The 20,699-nt window shown below is 32.9% G+C and overlaps 1 long non-coding RNA gene across 1 annotated transcript in view; it reads right to left on the bottom strand.

The window, feature by feature from the left end:
• Window positions 1-10,658: 10,658 nt before the first annotated feature.
• LOC128939552 (uncharacterized) overlaps window positions 10,659-20,699 on the bottom strand; it is a 151,701-nt gene continuing 141,660 nt past the window's right edge. The window contains exon 3 of the long non-coding RNA XR_008483226.1: window positions 10,659-10,712. This is a non-coding gene — a long non-coding RNA (uncharacterized LOC128939552). The remainder of the gene's footprint in view (window positions 10,713-20,699) is intronic.

The following is a 20,699-nucleotide window of genomic DNA, read 5'->3' on the forward strand; positions in this document are numbered from 1 at the left end:
AACCATTGGATGGATAGAAGGGATTGAGAGGGTCTTTATTATTTACTTATACCCACTTACATATCCATTACTATTACTGGCTTTAGCTAAAAATTTTCCTTTTCTATCTCATGCTAGCTTTGTAAAATTTCTGCAAGTCTCATGGACAGCAAAAGATCTAGAAAATAAATTTTTTGAATGGGCATTAATCATATACATTTATATTTTTTATGAATTCTTTAGCAGTCTGACATATAACTTAGCTAGATGAGGCCATGCAACTCAATAATTGTTGTGTCACCTAGTCATTTCAAAAAGGAGTAAACACTTAATATGAGATCAATGCTTAGTGAGTAGTTCTCTGAATTATTTTAGGCAGACAAAACAGACATTTTCGTTGCAATCTAGGACTTCTTCATCCTTCTTAATCCTGCCAGCATTACTGTAATTTGTTTTATAGTAAGAAGCCAACCTCTTGAAAAAAACTTCCAGGAATGCATTAATTTCAAGAATTATAGTCAGTAGTACTGTGTGTTAGAGGCATATCAATATTACAATAGCCTAGAGATGGATGAGAATTTGATTGGCATCAGTAATGAGAATTAGGGAATTGGAAAGTATACAACAGATTAGATAATAAGGAGGGAAAAACAACTACTTAGGGAATCTACCTATTAGCTAAGAAGGGCTTTGATGCAAAATCAAAACAATCACAGCAAACTTGCATGTTTCCTGTTATAATGTTCATTTAATCACTCAGCCCACAGCCAGTGAGACCTCAGGCACACTGGGCTTGATTCTGAAGTGTGAGTGCTTTGCTCACACATAGCGGCCAAACACAGTCACTTCTGGAAGATGCCTGCAGCAGCCTGGGAATAAGTTGCACAGAAATCTCTGTCTGTATCCATAATCATAGCAGCATGACTATGGATTATTGGCTCTTACTGACCAGAAATATAGAGTTAATCACATCAGACCCGTTATTCTATGTAGCAGAATGATAAAGAACTCTACCAAGTGTTATCCAAATCACTAGAAATTCTCCAAATCACTCTCTTCAGTATATTTGCTTATTAACCTATATTAACAGGCAGCTGTTATACAGGATGGATTGGCAAAATAACACAGAATTAGCACTTTATAAAAAATGTTCATCACAACGAGAATTAATACACACATTAAAATGTATTAGTAGTTCACATCATCCACACATTAATGTAGTGCTTCCTCCCTGTATTATTTGGATTATTCCTTCTGGCATTTTGCATTGTCAAGCGGTATGTTCTATGCCCAGAACACTGTTGTTAATTTTAGTAATCTACATAGATATCTGAAGAGCCCGTACTGAAAATTACTCCCTGGAGAAGATAGTGTTTATCAGTGATGATGAAAGATGTGACAACACTATATATTTCACTGGTTTGGCAATAAGCATAGTATAGAATTTGCATACCAATGATTTTTTATATTTGCTTATTTTTCATGCAGGGCTTGTATTATCAAATTAATACATGCATTGGAATTGGCTTTTTTCCTAAGTTTTCTTCTAGGGTTTCAGCAATTTTAAATGAATGTTTTTATACAACATCCTTGTTATTACCTCACTGAACTGTGCATATATATACATACATATATATATATATATATATATATATATATATATATATACACACACACACATATATATATATATATATATATATATATATATATATATATATATATATATATAATAATCATAATTCCCCCCGAAGGACATTAAAAAATATTACAACATAAATTTAAATTGAAAAAACCTTCTAACTTGACTCTATAATTATTGATTTTATATGAGGGTGTCTACTGACTGTAAATTTATTGAATCACATAGGTAGAAAGCAAAATACTTCATTTTGGTAATTTAAAATGTAATTACAAGGAAAAAGATTAATTTCTATTGGACATTGATTTATAGGCACTTGCAAACTTAAAGTCTTGAAATATATTTTGGGATTAGAGAACTTTATAATCTATACATTTCAGGACATATTCATCGTTACAAGTAGCCTTTTTTGAATGACCATGAAATTTGAAGTCAACAGCACATTCATTAACTCACTGTTTTGCCCATCAAGACAGCTAAAATTTATTTCATTATAGCTTCCAAAAATATTGAAATGCCTAAATATAGTGATGTATTAATTTTGATAAGAAAAAGTATTAAAATCTCTTTAAGTTAAGGTGTATTTTTGGAAGTACATTCTGACCTAATTTATGAGGTGCTCTTCTAGAGAGTTGTACACTTTTCCAGTTGAAATAGAGATCTTCTAAATCTGGCAGTAAGTATGTGCTAGTACCTTGAACAGTTAGCATCTGGCCAAAGAAGAGTAAACCAAGAACTGGAATAAATAGTCATTTTAAAATTCCTTGGTGACCTTTCAGGGAATCTATGCTTTTTAATATAATCCTAGGTATATGACCTGGAAAAGGTATTAAACAATGATGTATATATGATGATATTAAAATTATTTAGAAAGGTTAAAGTTGACAGCAAAGAATTGCAGAAGTGGTTTATGATACTAAGTAACTGAACCATAAAATGACAGAAGAAATTCAGTGTAATCACTGTTAAGAAAAAATATGGGAAAAAGTTTTTTTGTGCATATATTTGAAAATGGGTCCTAAACTAATCTCTTAGAAAAAGCATTAAGGTTATTAAGGTTAATGTTATGAAAACAGCTCCTAGCAGCAATCAAAATTGTGACAAGAAAAAAGTATACAATAAAATTATAAAGCATTGCTGCAATGTTTCACAATTGTGTAATTCCTATGTATCTTGAATGCTGAATATCTTTCAGGTCTCCCTAACTAATAGAAAAAAGTATGAGTAAAAAGGAAGTATGAAAAGTATTGTGTATGAAGAGATATTAAATCAATTGGGATTCTGGAAAAAGATTATTGAGAAGAATATAAGATTGCAGCTGAGAAAGATAAGTGTTATTCATCATTTCCCACAATATTAAACTAAAAAATAATCAAAAGAAGTATTCAAGAACTAGTCTTGAACTAACTGAAATTTGTTTTCGTTTTTTTTTTACTCAATGTGTAAATGACTTGTGAAACTTATTGGCAACATGCTGTGCCAATATAACTGCTGCTGCAGTTATTAAGTGATATCAAACAGAAGGATGTAGAGACAAATTCCAGTTCAGAAGGTACTAAACTACAGGATGTCAGTAGCTGTGAGGTTAAACTGAGTGAAGCATTAATTTATTCTTGCATCCACAATTGATCACTGTCTAACACAAGATCTTGAAGTAGAAGTCTTTTATCTTGCCCATTATCGTCACTTTTATGATCATTTCACAGTCTGATCAGTTTCTTGAAGTAAGAAAGTTAAGTATTTGACTTGTGCATTTTTTATATGGTCCTGTGCATGAGTAAAATTAATGAACTGAAGCCCAGTAAATTTAGATGGCTCTATCTGCAGACATGCAAAGAACTTGTATCTTGTTTTGGCTATTATTAATTAGATGAAAATCCTAAATAGTCATAGTGCTATAGACAGTGATAAATAGAGATAAGAATGAAAGACAAGGCCACATAAATGATTAGAAAAATCTTTCCCTTTAGTAACAATCTGAGTACAAAAACTTGATTTTCTTAATATGTGCCATTCAAAAATTGCATATATTGTTGTGGTAAGTACTGTATTCTGATTTACTTTTTAAGAACATCACAAAGCTGAACACATTGAGCTAGGAGAAATTCAAGTTTGTAGAAGTGGCAGATTTTTTTTCTTCCTAAAACTTGCAGAAGAATGACAAAGTACAGCTTCAGAGTTTCCTGTGATTCTATTCAAAGAATTCCTGCATGTTTGAAAGGTTTCAGCCTGTGCAGCTGAGAAAGATAAACTAGTATAGACTCAGATATTCTGTAAGAAAATGGAGAAGTAAAAGACCTACAAGATTGCTATGGCCTTTATTCCATCAGTGCAGAATTGTTGTCTGATGTGTACTTCAGGCATTGGACTAGTTTGCCTTGAAAGACTGAGCAATAAGTTGATGTACTGCTTATTACAGCGAATACTATTTTATGGTTTAAAATGGATATATATTTTAAAACCATTACCCGAATTTACAGTACCATTTCAGTCACATTTCTCTTGGAAACCCCTCCTTGCATGTTCATCAGAACCATACAGATTGCTATTCTGGAGGAAAAGAACAGCAACAGATATTAAAAAAAGAAAACAATTAAATTTTTCCTATATCTTTATATACTTCTCAACTCTTACCCTTTTATGAGGAGTTTTAACACGTTATATTCCTTTTCACTCCTTGTGCATAAGGGATTATGAAATTGAATTTTAAGTTAAGATCTCTTAGTATTTATCTTACTGTTATTAAATCTGGTTGAAGAGGTACAGGAGTATAATATTTTGCTTTTTTGTTTTAAGCTAAAGAAAAAAAAATGATGCTTGTGTTATTAAATTTATATGTGCCAATCTGATTGTGATATCTTCACCAGATTGATGAACACTAACTGGTTCTAGCCTATTGCACCTTGCTCTCCTTCACATGCTGATCTGATAAGAGAAAGTAGGCTTCATGTATAATAAAGTCAATCTTTTGTGGGCCTCTTTTCCTATAAACAGCCCAAGACAGAATTTAATTTTAAAAAATCAATCATCCAGAATAATAGAAGCTCCTGATTCCCAAGGACCTGATCTAGATGAGACAAATCAATAAACCAGTATTTCCTCCAGCAGCATGGAAGACAATAATAGTCACGGTGCTTTCATAAGCAGTGTGTTCAGTGAACAGATCTTTCATATGATTTCTGGGTTTGACATCAGATCTGTAAAGTTAAATTTTATCAAAGGTTGTAGTTTAAAGAATTTTGTGGATTTTCAAATTATTTATTATTTTCACATCTTCCTTTGTAACATGAATATGAAAATTTCCCTCAATAGAAATATGTTAAACTTCATTTGGGTTTAACACATTTACTGCAGATTTCCTTTGGTACATATGGATTTTGAGATGCAGCCAGTGCCTCAGACAAGAAAAGTACTTTTCAAAATACCTTAAGTCTGCTGTAAGAGGATATCTGTGTTTCAGTTTGCATAGAGCAGCAATAGAGCAAAGTACTTTTTACAGTGGCATATACTCATAGATCAATTATTTTCCAATATATTATAGAATAGCTATACATACAACAATTCAGAATTGTTACACATACAACAATTTGGAACAGTTTTATAATGGAACTTCAAATAAAAAAATGCTCTGAACTACTGTCCTTGAAAGATCAAAGGGGGTCACAGAATAATATATTTTGAAGACAACTGTATGGTTGTAAGCCATGCAAAAGATAGCACTGAATTGAGATATATGTACATAATAGATGAATTCAATGATCTTGGAGGTTTTTTCCAATCTTAATGATTTTATGATTACTTCCAATCCTTATGATTATTGAACATTAATTCTGGCATTCCCAATAGCCCATGAGATCTGGATAAATTTTTTTCTGGATCTAAATTCCTTGTTAAGAGACAGTGTAAGTATTGTGCTTTTTATTTATTTTCTCTCTTCAACACATCCATAGGCTGTCACCTAGAGATGTACATTGCACTGTGCTGTTTGCATTAACAGTGTCTTCAAGAGTTAATAATTAATGGGTTCAGGCACAAACATTTTCTGCAGTTTTCACCTCATTCCAAGACTGTTCAGTTTTCTGCCAATTTTAAAAATTCAGACACCAAAAAAAAAATCAATGATGCTGAATACAGTAATGCATATTTAGAAAGATATATGGAATAAATAAATTTGTTCTTCAATGGCTTGTGAAAAATCCAGATTTTATTTACTTATTGGAGTCTTTACTTATTCCACACCTAAAAATTCAACATACAAATTCTGGGCATGCAGAATTCTTCAGAGAATTCTTAAAATGCTATATAGCTTGCACAGCATATCTTTGTCTATACAAATCCTGATTTTCAGATCAAACAGAAGGGAGAAAATTTTTTAAGCTGCCTTTATTGCCATGCCAAAACCCTCATCTCCAAGGCCTTGTATAAAGCTGAACTTGTCAATTTGTAATTAAATCTTATAGGATACAGCAGTGATACTCGTCAAAGAAAAGGCCTTTTATAGTCTGCAATCTTATGTTCAACTAACAGGATGACACAAAAGTCACATTTCACAGAAGTTTTATGTCTGTTATTTCATGCTGGAATAATGCTGCATAAACTAATTAGCCAGTATAATAGTGTCAGGGTATACTCAGAGAAAAAAATGGATCTGGCAAAATACCTCTGACTTTCTAATATTTATAATGACCTGTGTATTACTGAGACAATATTCTTACACTTGAAGGGTTAGTCTTTTGCAGTGCTAAGAAATAAATCTTATTTAGTCTAAGGCACTCAAAATCTCTCAGTCTAAGGCACTTAGATCATACATAATTAATGTAGGATGGTGTAGCTACCATTTCACAAATCACTTTTTTTTTTTTACAGTTTGAAACAATGGCCACAGTTCTGGAAAAACCAAAGCTGGAAAAAAGCTAGTAAAATTAAAGACAAATATCATTACAACATAGGTCCTTCAGTTAATTCATCCACTGAAGTAGATAGAATGCAATAAATGAGATAACACAATAAGTTTTTCAAGGAGTTGAATTAAAGCAGCAATGCACTGAGGGTAGCAAGAAGGTTTTTCATATCTGTGAATTCTTGGCATGTATTTTTTGCTGTTTTTTTTTTTTCTGTTGTTGTTTGGGGTTTTGTTTTTTGATTTTTGGTTTTTTTAGGGTTTTGGGGGGCTTTTTTGTGAGTTTTTTTGGTTTGATTTGGTTAATTTGATTTTTGGTGGGGGGTTTAGGGGTTTTTTGGGGTTGTGTTTATTGGTTTCTCTTTTGTCTTTTTGTTTGAAAGACAACCCATTAAGGAATATCACAGAAAAAGGCAGGAAGATGGAAAAGAAAGAAGATTGAAAGAGTAATGAAGGATTTGAAGGCAGGTGAATTTACTGCTTTAAATTTATCACAGAGTTCTAACTCCCAGAAAACTTCTTTCTTCAGATTCTTGTAGATTTGCAGGTAGTTAAGATATGTATAAACTTTTAGAGGCATGATGAATGTTTGTAAAGCACATCTGTCTTTCAAATAAATGAATGAAGATGATACTGGATTCTCAGAAAACCACCAATCCCTGCAAGATCTACTAAAATGAAGTCATAATATTGGTATAGTTTCACAATAGCAAGTGAGTTTCAAAAATTGGAAAACTAAATAAATGTGTAGGAAACTGTCACATGTAAATATTTTTCCTGTGACTACATGACTTTTCCAGGGAGTTACAAAGCTCTTCATATTGCTGCATCCGTGTAAGCAATCTCAGTATCTGTAAGGATGAATGGAAAAAACATTCACACAGATCCTGACCAGCAGCTCCTCTTTTGTAGTCAGTGTGGAGAACATTTTCAGTCCAAATCTGTATATCATTTGGATATTTATATTGTTGCTCTCTTATCCTGACAAGAAATTTAGACTTTTATCAAAATACCAACATATTTATATGACAATTTCTGCTACTAGAAAGCAGTGGCAACTTTACCCTTTTTAGATATTTGATACTGCTTTAAAAGGATGACTATTCCAGATTCACATTTAAAAAGCCTGTATTTTTATGCATTCAGAAAGGACAGCCAGGTATATTAATTAATGTCAAAAAGATTTACAGTAGGATTTAAATGTTCTTTTCAGCAGAGGCCAACAAAACAAGTTGTAAAAAAGAAAAAAAAAATTATAGCAGTTTTTAACTATAGAATTATGAGTTATGGAGTAAGTATTTTACTTCATTCAGCAGGAGGTTAATATCTTCATGTCTTTCTTCCTTTCTTTAAAAAGAAAATCAGGCTTAAAGAAATTAGAAAATTGAAATATTACTGTGAAATTACCAGATAGCCCATCTTTCTGATAGCTTATGGAGCACAAGAAGAAAATTGAAATTAGTCAGTGAAACATTAATTTCTACAACTAGGACTAAAATTTTAATTTCCAAATCTACTGCTGATGTTCTAAAGTGCTCAGAAAATCATGTATATGTTTTAGCTTAAGTAGTAATGTAGTTAGGACAGATTAACTCCTTGTGCCTAGTTTGCTTTACTTTTTATGCATTACATGAAAATTAACACAGCTGGGATAAGAAAATTAAAAAAAAAAAAACAAAAAACCAAACCATCAATGAAAGAGAGAAGCATTGAAATAATATCTGTGATATTTAGGTGACATGTCCCAGATTAAAAATGGAAGTAAAAATGTTAGCCAAAAATGTTTTCATCTTCAAAGGAAAAACATTATGAATTACTGTGTATAGATTTTTTAGTATTCAGGAAGTTTATCATCTTTAGCAATGCTCAAAAGCCAACTAAGACAGAATGTTTAATATCTCTAAAGGAGAAAAAATGTCGGCTTTTCATGAGATGCAATTTCCTGTTCATGCCTGACTTGCAAATCTCTAAGTAACTGGACATGTTTCAGTTTTGTGTTCTTGAGAAAGAGTTATGAATTTAACAATTTAAAAATAATTATGTCTCTATAAATGCTTTTAAATTGGTCGCCAGTACTTATTAGATGGAAACACAAGGTTGAAGTTCCTAGTTTAACTTACAGATTTTTCATTTAAATACTGTGAATTCTAAATTATTGATTTAATAATCTATCTTTCATTAGGCCTTAATAAGTACTGATATATAAAAAAATTATAATTTAACTGTGGAAGTGATGGGGAAGGAATTCTAAATCCATGCAGTTTAAGGTTTTTCCTTTGGTCTACAGTATACTGTTATTTTAAAGTGGAAAGAAACTACTTCCATTTGGTTTGTGCTTCATCCCAGTATAGAACATGAACTTCTCGACTGAAAAAAACCAATCAATTTCTGGATATATTTTGCAGCTATAAAGACTGCAATAAAAAATCATAATAAAAAACCCCAAACAAACAAACAAAAAAACCCCAGATATAACAATCTTATAATATATTTTACTTTTCCTTTATTGCATTAATTTCTTATCATGTATAGGGAAATGGAAGCATAATAAAGCATTTTCTAATACCCCCACTAGGAGAAGAAACGTAATTTCCAACAAAAATTATATTTTGAGTAAATGTAACCTTTATCCATTGAAAGCATGCTGATTGACTTTTAGGAAAAAAATGCATTATTTCCAAATTAAATGATTATTCATTTGCAGGGATCAGGACTTCAGGAGGTTTTTAGAACAGACTTAGGCTTGAATAAGACTACACCAAAAGGAGTAGATTTATCTCTGCAGCTCTGTAGCACATCCCCCTGACCCCAGAAAGAGGACCCAGTGACAAAGCAAGAAATTGAGTCTATCTTTAATTGCTACAAAAAGGTTTGCTAGTGGATACCAAAAAATTCATTAAGAATCTTGACGGAATAATTACTGGCTATTCAGTGGCTACATCAGAGATAGAATTAAACTACCCATTGAATGACTTTTATCTATCTACATGGTATTAAATAAAGATCAGCTTTTCCAGAATAATATTAGAAAAGATAATCCGGTGTAAAGTCTCCTGAATAGCTGAAGATTTGAGACACGAAGTTCTTGATAGAAACAGCCTGTCTGAATCAAACATGTTCCACCCAGGAACATGGTTCTGATGACCCCCGAATATGACCTACTCCCAGTGGAAAACAATTTAATGCTCTACTGCACACAGAACAGTGTATATGAATACTGGGGAGCTGGGGAGAACCCAAACAGATTAATTACTGACAGGTACATTTGAATGTGACTGCTTCTTAGGCACTTGTCTGCAGCCAGGCAAGATTGTTTCACCTCAGTCAGAGAAACATGGCAGGCTCTGCAAGCTCTCATTAGGCAAACGGCCTCCATTGTCCATTAGAGGGAAAATCCCCCTATTATTTAAGGAAATGTGACAGCAGTGGAGCTGAAGTTTTGGCAGGAAATTCATCAGTGCATTACAAAGCTTTTTGCCTTCTACAACTTTCACCAGCCTCTTTCCACTCTTTTATCTGACAGCTCAAATGCCTCAGGGTTGTGGTCATGGCAAAGGTCAAGAACATAACAGCGGGACTGTAAAAAAGAGATTCTTTCAGGGGGAGAAGCTGCCATACACAAGCAAGGTAATTGAGCACAAGACAATGAGATGAAAGCTCACATCTCAAAAAAATATCTAATTAGTTACCGTTACTTCTGAAAAACCATTAAGAATCTTAAAAAATTATTTAGAACTCTTACATACTCTCTGAAACCTAATGCAAGTAAGGAATATGAAATTATCCATTATAACATAAATATTGGAAAGCCTCCTATGTTGGGAACAATTGCAAACATGCATAAATAATAAGTAGTCCTTTTTTAGAAAAAAACCCATGACAGTTGCAAACTATTAATTTAAAATATAATAAAATAATGTATTGCTTATACCAAGATGACTTAATTCGTATACAAATGTGTGTTTTACTGAAGACTAATTTACTTCAGCAAGATGCTTAATTAAATAAGAACCTGAAAATGTGTATTTCTGTTATTAAAAAAATTTGCAATGTTATAGTGGTCGAGTTTAAAGCTAAGAAGTTTGCTATGTCTTTAATTACTTATCATCAGTGGTAGCAATGAGGTGAATTTGAATTATCTGTCACAATGCCCAGTTGTACGCTTATCAGGTCAAGGAACAGGTTGACTATCTGATTAAAAAAGCCACAAAGAAAAAACAGAATCTTAACTTCCTATTCCATCAAACAATAATTTTTAAACATACACATATTCAGTGTGTGCAAGGAATAAAGGAATTTAACAAGAATGAAATAGTTTTTGTATGTACATTCATTCAGATATGAATTTGACAATGGACCAAAGTGTCCATTGTCAGTACTTGGTTCCTATTAATATGCACACATCACATTAAAACATACTTGAAAGTAACTCACCCAGTAAAAATTCTTAGGCTCAAACACCAATGGTTTTAAGTATAGGTGTAGTTATACCAACATCTTTCATTCTCCAGATTGTATAATAAAATGCATTATTCAAACAAGAATGGACTGACCTCAGAGAGATAAATAGTCTTTATTTTTAAACTGGTTTTATAAGATTCATTTTTCCAACTAATCCCCACACATATAGATACCTACAAAATATGCTGCTGGATGAGATAAATAACATCACATTTAGAGACCTGAGATTCTTCTGATCTTCATTTATAGATTTCATACAGGTGTTCTAGTCTGGATGAGATGTTTAAATTGGGAAGCTTGGATGAAAAATGATGTATGTTTTTTTTGAACATACATCTGTGTTGTTCTCTATTGTTATGACTGGTATTAAGGAGACCATCTAAGGAAGTATATTTCATTATTCCATCTTTATCTAGTCTACATTCAGAACACAGTAATAATAATATTAATAATAATAATAATAATAATAATAATAATAATAATAATAATAATAATAAAAAAAATATTAACAATTATTTTAAAGTTTGAAATATTGTCATAAACTATGTCAGGCAAAAATAGCTGATTTTGCAGAAAGAAACTGAATTAATTTATCTTGAAATATATTAGCAAGAATTGGTTTCTACTGCACTGTCTGCAAAATATGTTATCTTAATTTTATATGTAATACTTCAATATCTGTACAATCTAAATGAAACTCTTGGAAAACAGCAGAGTGACCATTACTGTTAGAATTTGCTGAAAAAATGCTTATCAAATATTTAGTTGCCTTAGACTTTACAATCAGCAATGGCACTATGCAGATTGATTAGGCCTATCTAGTTGTAAAAGTTATAACAAATGCTTGTTGCTTTCAGTGCATTTATCTCATCTGCAATATCTTATGATAATTATTTCACCTCTTTAATTTTTTTTCTGGAGCTGATTCTTTCTATGAAATACTTGAATAAAACACAATTGTATACATGTTCTGAAATTCCAGGAAATGTATTTCAGATATTTCAATATTCTAAAATTAAAAAATTCATGATGTACCTTGCTGGCCCTTGAGTTTCATTAATCTATTTTCACAGTGTACATTTTATGCTGAGTAGACTAAAATGAGTTTAAAGAAGGAAAAATTATAAATATTTATATTTGTTAGCATTTGTACATATAATACAGAAATTTATAAATCCCTTAAAAAGATTTTATTTTGCCATATGTGTCACGTAACACACCTTCTTACATTATATAAGTGAGATCGCTAGTTTTATGCCAAGAAATATTTTGGGAGTATTTCACACTAATAAAAGCAGGATATTTTCCTGCAGATATTGTATATTACGTGCATTTCTGTATCTGTGAATTGCTCAACCTCTGTTTTTCTATCTACCTTTATGTTTGTGTATGTAGAAACATATGTATGTAACTAAATTCAACAGGATGTGCAAAAAGCAAGGGAGCACTATTCCTCTCCTTTTCCTGTCATCATTACCATGGCTCAGAATGGCACACAGTCTCCTGATGTGCAGTCTATGCACACTCACTCCACTCACTGAAGGTGCTATTACCAGCTTTGGAGATGCCTGAAGCTGATTTCTTTGGGCACCACTACATACTTATGTGGGTTAAGCTAATAGGCCCTAAATCACTCTTTTATGTGGTCAACGGAGAGCAGATGGCCTACAGTATCACTGAGTCAAGAATTTGAATATTTCCCCTTAAATCTTGGGTTACCAGAAGACAAGAAAACAATAGAGAAGACATTTTTTTTCAAAGGTAATCAGCACAATGGAAACAATGGCAAGCAAAAAAATTAGAATCAAGAAGGGTTGTCTTGGAAAGAGAACATGAAGGAAAAGGCAGCAGAGAGGAGGGCTGGCAGGGAACCTGATCCCCTGACTACCTCCAGCATGAATGCAAGGAGAACTGGTCTTCCCATCTCGAAGATAACAATTTCTGATATATTAGTGATGCAATGAACTTCTAACATATCCACCAACAGAAAAGGTAAAATTATAAAAATAACAAAAGAAATGCCTGTAAACCTCCTCAGTCCCAGTGAAGGGAAAATACACCTAAACCTCTTAAACTTAATTTCTATTTGAGCGGTCGTATGCGAGAGAGAAGCATTTACAGTTTGTAGAGCAGTGTAATTTCAAGGACAGAAAGTGTTTATTTTAATAAAATAAAACAAACATAGTCTAATTATTTACAATATTAAGCTTTCATGACTAATGCTGAAAGCATGGCTAACTGTAATGCATACTCTAAAAAAGGATTAATTCAAACTTAAAATTCATGTAGGAAATATTATTTAGATCAAAATTAGGACTTAAAGAATAAATCATCATTAAAGTGACAACAAATTATATTATATAGTGAGGTAATTCTCCAGTGTTTTTAACATGTCCAATAATACGCTGCAATAAAAAATAAGAGTCAATTATAAGAAGAGCTACTATTTGTAGTGAAACCTTGACCCTATTTGAAGATGTTTTAGTACAATTTTTAGAAAAAATTAAAGATGACACAGTCATAAAATACATAAGCTCTGGCAATTTGTTGGAGGAGCCACAATTTTTTATAATTGTCAAATCTTTATTTATATTTGTGGCAATACCATCAATCATAAAGATTCAGCTTGGTATATTTACACATGAATAGGACCTGTTATCACAATTATTTTCCATTTTCTGCTAGCTTTTAAAAAGTAATTTTGGATAAGCATTGTAAGAAACATGTATAACAATACATAAATCAAGATGAAATCTAATTTTGATGCATTTAAGGTATTGCAGGAAGTCACATAACTCTCTGCCTAACAGGACCTCATTCCTCAACTAGGAATAAGATTTTATCTATTTCTCAAAAATAAAAACCTAATTTTATATTTGGAAAACATAGATAAAAGCTAAAACTGGAACAAGCATATCCCTGAAAATAAAGTTCTAGGGTAAAAAGGAACTGAACTAGATTCTGTGTTGTTGGGAAAATATGGTAGCAAGAAGTACTTTATTTGGGGAAAAAAAGCCAATGGGCTGGATTAAATTTTTTTCATGCATAAATATGGGAGATGCCAAGGACGTCAGGGTAATTAAACTTCACAGACTAATAATCCATGGCTGCATGTTGGTGAACATTCTTGTTATGATACACGAGGTATCTATCTGCAAGAGGATGTGAAACTTAATCAACTAAAGAGCTGCCGATATTTTGGTTTCAAAGGTCTGAATCTTACCAAAAAGCATACTAGAAGGTTGTGATAACAGATGAAGTTTAAGCTTTATGATGATGTGTCTCAGGGAAAAAGAACAACAGCACAAATTTGTGCACATTAAGAAATGTTACTGTTCTCTATCTTTCATACTGTTATATCTTGTAAATTCTTGATAGTGCTAAAAGAGTTCAGAAAGAGGTCTTGAGGGTATGAAGACGCATAACTAGATTTCTCACTTACATGAATTCTAATATAAATTTAAAGCATCTCAATTTCAAAGTTCAAAAAATAAATGAGGCTATTTCAAGAAAACAAATCAAAAAGCAGCCAAGAGGTAAAATGCATAACTTTTACTCTCTCTCAGGCACTATATTCTGCCGTTACATTATGAGAAATATATTTTGTCTTCAGATAAAGTTATAAAGTCAACTTATTGTCACATCACTTTTTTATTCTTACACATCTGAATAAAAGTTTGAGAAGAACGACTAAAGAGTAGTATTTCTCATACAAGAAATATAGGCCTTCCTCCCCTGATTTCATTGTTAAAATTTAAAAGACGTAAAGCAGAACAATATACTGTCATTTTTACAAAAATCATCATTCAAAGATAGATTGGTCTAGTCAGACTAAGCAAATTACAAGAAACCTGATAGTCTTAAAATGGCAAGAGAAATTACTTCTGAAGATCTCAAAGCGGGTGATCAGGCTAACTATACTTATCACAGTTCTTTCTTGAACTATCTGTAAGAAAATGCATCCTTTTCTTTGATGCAATGCTTTAACAATCAAATAACTAAAAAATATTTTTTCTTGACTATTTTTAATAATAAGAATTTATTAAAGCCATCAATAACTCCCCAGTGTTTCATTAATATCAGTGACCTCACAGGAAGTTGTAACTCATAGTAACACACTCCAACATTCATGATTATGCAGTGATCTTATTTAATATTATGCAAAAGAGAGGTTAGATAGGGTCTCCCTAAAGGTTTAAAACACAATTCTGATACTGTGTCTATTTTCACAAGTAGTGGGATGATTACAAGTGAATTAGCAGGTCAAAGCAGAGAAGACCCTACAGCTAAATTGTGTTACATGGCATTATAGTTAATTTGACCACCAGGACTAAGTGCAATCCACGCTGAGGTTGCACAAGGCCAGCATCTCCCTCTGGGCTGGGGGAAGAGGAGGGAACACGTGGCAGGCAATAGGGCAGGTTCTGGCACCCTGGCTTGCCCAGCCAGGAACAGGGCATCCCTCCCACAGGCGCTGGGGCTGCTCCATGGACAGGGTGAGGATCTGACCTGGTGAGGGGAACCAGTGTCTCACAAAACCCTGAAGCAACTTAATTTTCTCCAAATGATGGACTCAGGCTGGAGCTGGGTCAGGACATCAGCCCACAGGCTGGACTCATATGAGACACTTTTTCTCACATATGAAACACTTTCTCACAACTACAGGAAAAACTACACTTGAACCTTTGGTAAGCCAAACAGAGAGAAGCCGGCAAAGAAAGAAGCAATGAAAAAGAATACAAAAAACCCCGTAAAGGGATTCAGTAACAAGATACAGTAGCCAAAGAAAAGGCAAGGACAGAAATTACATCAAGACAAGAAAAAATCTCTGTGGACAGCAAAGGAATGGGCTGTAAAACCAGAGGGCTGGTGACTGACAAATTAGTTTTGGCTTCATATAGAGCATTTCAAATATGATGATGTTTCTCAGTGGTTAGAAAGCTTTATTTTCACGTGAGTGCTTTGTAAACACTGATGTAAGCCACACAATCCCAGTATTTCAGATGCTCCGGTCTGCACTACATGAAAAACCAGTGTTCTGCTGGAGTGAGTTTTCCAGTTAATTTTACTCTGAAAGTAATCTTGCTTTGACTTGGCAGACGCAACCCAACACAATAAATGAGGAAGTTCAGAAGGGTTGTTTCAGAATTGCATTACTGCTCCAAACCAAAATGCTAATAAGGATTGATCTTCTGTCAAATATAAGTGTGGGGAAAGCTAGAACAAGTGCTAGACAAACATCCTCATCAACATGACTTTTCCCTGCTTTTCTGTTGTAGGGCTGTCCCTAGAGAAACTGGGGACTCTGATCATCTTCTAAGAGCATGGAACTTCCATGCTGTGTTCCAGTAGTAGCAACAGATACTGGCTCAAACTCATGAATCTTGGAGAGCACAAACAAAGAATATTCAAAATCAGGAGACCTTAATGTCTTATCAGATACCATAGAACTAGATCATTTCAGTTCAGAATGAGATGAATATAAAGGGACATAGATTATCTCAAATATATTAAAGAAGTGATTAACCAGATAGGAATGTTGCAAAATTGAGACCAAAAAATGCAGTAACTTTAAAAAAAAAATCTTATCCACTATCCACACAATGAAATATATTTCCTATTCTTCCTATTCTTTTGCTACTATTCAGTTTTATGTCAGCAGCATATTTATTTATGAATTCGCATTATAAGTAGCATACATATTAGGAAAAATTACTGTTTCTCTTTCCCTACCTTTTCTTTCCACTTTCTGTTAACAGAGCAAGACATCTACCAGGATAGTAATTTTAAAAAATAGCAGATCTTTTTTTAAAAAAAAAACAGAACCACAGATCTATAAACCTAGCACTTATAGAACTACAGACAGGGGGGGTTTAGTGATTCAGTATGAAAAAGGCCCACTTCTGTATGCTTTATATAATTTCAGAAAAATATGTAATTAGCTGAATGTGAGACACTTTCTTTTCCCTGAAAAACATTTAGGCAGTTATCTAAGGAAGTACAGACATACCACTCCTTGACAGTAAATGAAATTTTCTGACCTCAAGAAAACAGGCCCACAAGCAGATATATATATATATTTATTAAAAATTAGGAGAAATCTTATAAATGATAAAGACAGTGTGGCTTTTTGAATGCCATTCCATAGTTCCATCAGAGAAATTACATCTTGAAAATTCATACATTGGCTATTTAAATTTTTGAGGTTACTTTACTTCAGTTTCTCTCTGAAAACTTTCTCTTCTGCTCCTCTGCCCAATAGTTAAGTATATGTGGGGAGACAGTTGTTGAAAATGGAAAATTGGTGAGAAGAAAGAAAATTAGGCTAGTTTTAGAATTTTTTGTGCTGAAATACCATCCTTGCATCTGGGAGAAGCTAAAAATACTCAGTGTAGAAAATTTCACATATATGTGTTTGCTTTAGGTTGTTTTCTGTCTGCTGAAAATAAATGGAAGTCTCTCAAATCAGATAACAGGATGCTCTTAGAGACTTAAAAGCATTTTTCCCATAGACTTGGCCCTCCTTGTAAGGGAGGAAGAGAGATGAGAAATTTGGAGATTGTAAAGTACAGCCATGTGAAGGATTGTGCTTGTGTCAGACCTTTTTTTTAACATGGGGTTGGACAGAGCGCTTGCACTTTTGGCCCCTGCTAAGTTTGAGTTAACTTAGCAGTGCATGTGTCCCCATTCTGCCAGTGTAGTGATGGAATAAACCTACTTTTTACACTTCAGGTGTGGATTTTGCTCTTCTTTGTTACGTGCAGATATTTGGTTCACACTGTATATTTTGTTGCAAAGATTGTGGCTTTTTCGAATTGGATTACACAATAATCGGCATTCCACTTTACGTACATTTGAAAAATATTTTGCAATGAAAAATGTTTTCAACATGTGAAATAATACACAGGTGATTGTCTAAATGATTTTTAGAAGACAACAGAATCAGGCACAATGATATATATTTCCTAATCAGAAATAGAAAGAAGATGGCTTTTTATCACTGTCTCCATTATCCCTCATTATTTCTAATGATCTCCTCTTTTATTAGTTGTGAAGTCTAACAGAAAATTGATGTAATTTAAAAATGTAATATTGATCAAAGATGGATCCACAGGTGCCTTACTTCACCACCAATAGGTGTAAAAATCTATTTTTACTTGGAACACGTTTGCAAAACTTGGTGCTCTGAAGGGAACAATAGTAGTGCTCTGTGCTTTCTGATGCATCTCTGAGAATCTTTAGAAAGTCTTATAATTGTAATTTCAGTTAATTACTTCTTGAAAAACTCTTTTTGTATTACTTAAATTAAGTAATAACAATATTCCTAGTTTAAATGTTAGAAAAATTTTACCATACCATGGTAAAATTCGAAACAAAATATTATTTTTCTGAATTTAAAAAAAATTTTCTTTATTGCCTAGCTGAAAAATGCAGGGAATTTTTATAATAGAGGGATCATATGCAGGTATATGTTTTACCTGTCTATTTGCAGTACTATCTTTTCTGTTCAGATTTCCAATCGCCAAAAAAGATATAATTTAAAAAATCCTACTGAGCAAATAATTTTAGCCAGTTGCATGAGGGAGGGGGAGTGAAAAATGGCAATAACAATAATACTTGTGTAGCTACCAAGAAAGATTGTAAATTAAGTAAAAAATGTTCATCTTGAAATATATCTATTTAGAGACAGTACAAACATTCTGATTCTAAGTATTTTACTTTTTCTATTAATAGACTAGACATCTGTCCTTATATTTGGAATGATTTTTCATGTTAAATTTATTTTAATATTTAAAGCACATTAGTTATATTTAGATAAAAAATAAATAAACAAAAATATAATCTTTTTTCTGTTCTTCTCCAAAACTGCCAGCAAATTGATAGATGGAAGCAGAACTAGCCACAGAAATTCAAGAAAAACAACTGCAGAACAGTTTGAAATAATTTTATGAGATATTCACTTTTTTGAGAATGACTTTTGCCTAAGGAAATGCCTGCTTTTCAGCCTGGGGTTAACTACCACTTTAGACAGACTCTTGTGCTTAATGTTTCTCATTAATTAACTCCAGGCATACCCTGTGGGAATATTAGGTTCCTAGACTCTCATTAGTCAACAGAGCAAGGATAGAGTATTTGGTCTATCTTCAAACTGTTTTGAAAAGGAGGCTACTTCTCTTCAGAGCAAGATTATTGCCTGCCTACAAAGAACACCTGCTTTCTAACAGAGCATACAGTTCCCTAATGTCCAACTTTTGAAACCTAAAATGGAATATAGCTTCCTTTATACACCTGAAAATTGAGAAAATTTAACATTTTCGTATTGAATTGCCTGTACTTTTCAGAAACATCAAAAATCTTTTCCCACTCATCAAATTTATTCTGCAATATTAGTGTATACAAAAAAGATTTATGAACATCCAATCCTAGTCAAACATACTTGTAGGGTTTCAGCCATGCTGATGGAATATACAGATTTGTCTATATTACAGACAATTTTTCAAAATCCTCAAAAATTATCGAAACAAGAATTACAGGTATTAACAACAATATGTGCAGGTAATTCAGAGATGACGGCAGTATTTCTGTACATCACTGGCACATTTTCTTATAAACCGTTAATATTCTAAATTACTTACAGACTCATTTTGTTAGTTTATTCCTGTATAAGAAGCTTTTTGTATTCTGCATTCAAATCCCAGATGGAATGGAAGAAATTCTTAAATCTCAAAGTTTACTGGACATGAAGAGAAAATAGCGCATCTCACACAACCAACTAAAATGATGTGGATGTATTTATGCACGTAGACACAGATGATTAAATATAATTATCTCTCTAGACATCAGCTTCATCTCACATAGTTCCAACATTTTAATTGGAATTAAGACACATGAGACTGTGCTTTATTGATTCATTAACAACTGCATCAAGAGTACTGTCAAGCATAAGGCTAAAGTTTGCATACTTCTAGCCTCCTGAGAGATTTATTATTCAATCACTTCTAAAAAACCCAGTGTAGGTCATTATTACAATATGGCATAGAATTATTGCATATATCTTAGAGAAATGGCACATAGCAACAACTTTGGAAAGTCTTCCAATTGCTGAAAACAATTCTCAGGGTGGAAGATGGCAAGTGATAGAAAAATTCAGGTGACCAGACTCTCGGAGACACAGAGCTGGCAGCCCCCAGGTTTTAACAGGCTTAGATGGTGAGGGTTAAAAACCACATGGCCTTCTCTAGAGCTCTGCCTGGGATTTGGTAAAGATCTACCGCTAAATAACTGTGGACTTTTGGACTCTGCCATTATTTCAGTTATCCCCTGCTGTCTAAAATGTTTACGTCTCCCTGTGTTCTCATTTAACACTGCCCTATTTACTTATTACTCCCTTTTGCATTGAAAAAGCCCATGGTTATCAGACAACCTCAATGAAGCAGATGCTTTCACCTATAACTATTTTACAGTCTTTTTTACTGAATTCAAGATTACCCGTCTGCCCTTTTGACTTCCACCTATTACAAAAATGATCAACACAAAGCCACAAAAAGAAAATAATTTTTTGTTCAGCAGAGGAGACAGTTGCTTCTGTCTCTTCACGAACAACTAATGACCCCGTGATCATCCACCCACTTATTGCTCTCATTTTACTACCTCTCCAAAGTCCATTATTGCTTGCTCAGTACTCATACCCAACAGACATATAGTCTGTTAGGCTTT

Source organism: Melozone crissalis, unplaced genomic scaffold (genome assembly GCF_028551555.1).
Source record: "Melozone crissalis strain CALT ecotype California unplaced genomic scaffold, PUWL_Pcris_2 ptg000004l_1, whole genome shotgun sequence".
In the NCBI taxonomy this organism is placed as follows: Eukaryota; Metazoa; Chordata; class Aves; order Passeriformes; family Passerellidae; genus Melozone; species Melozone crissalis.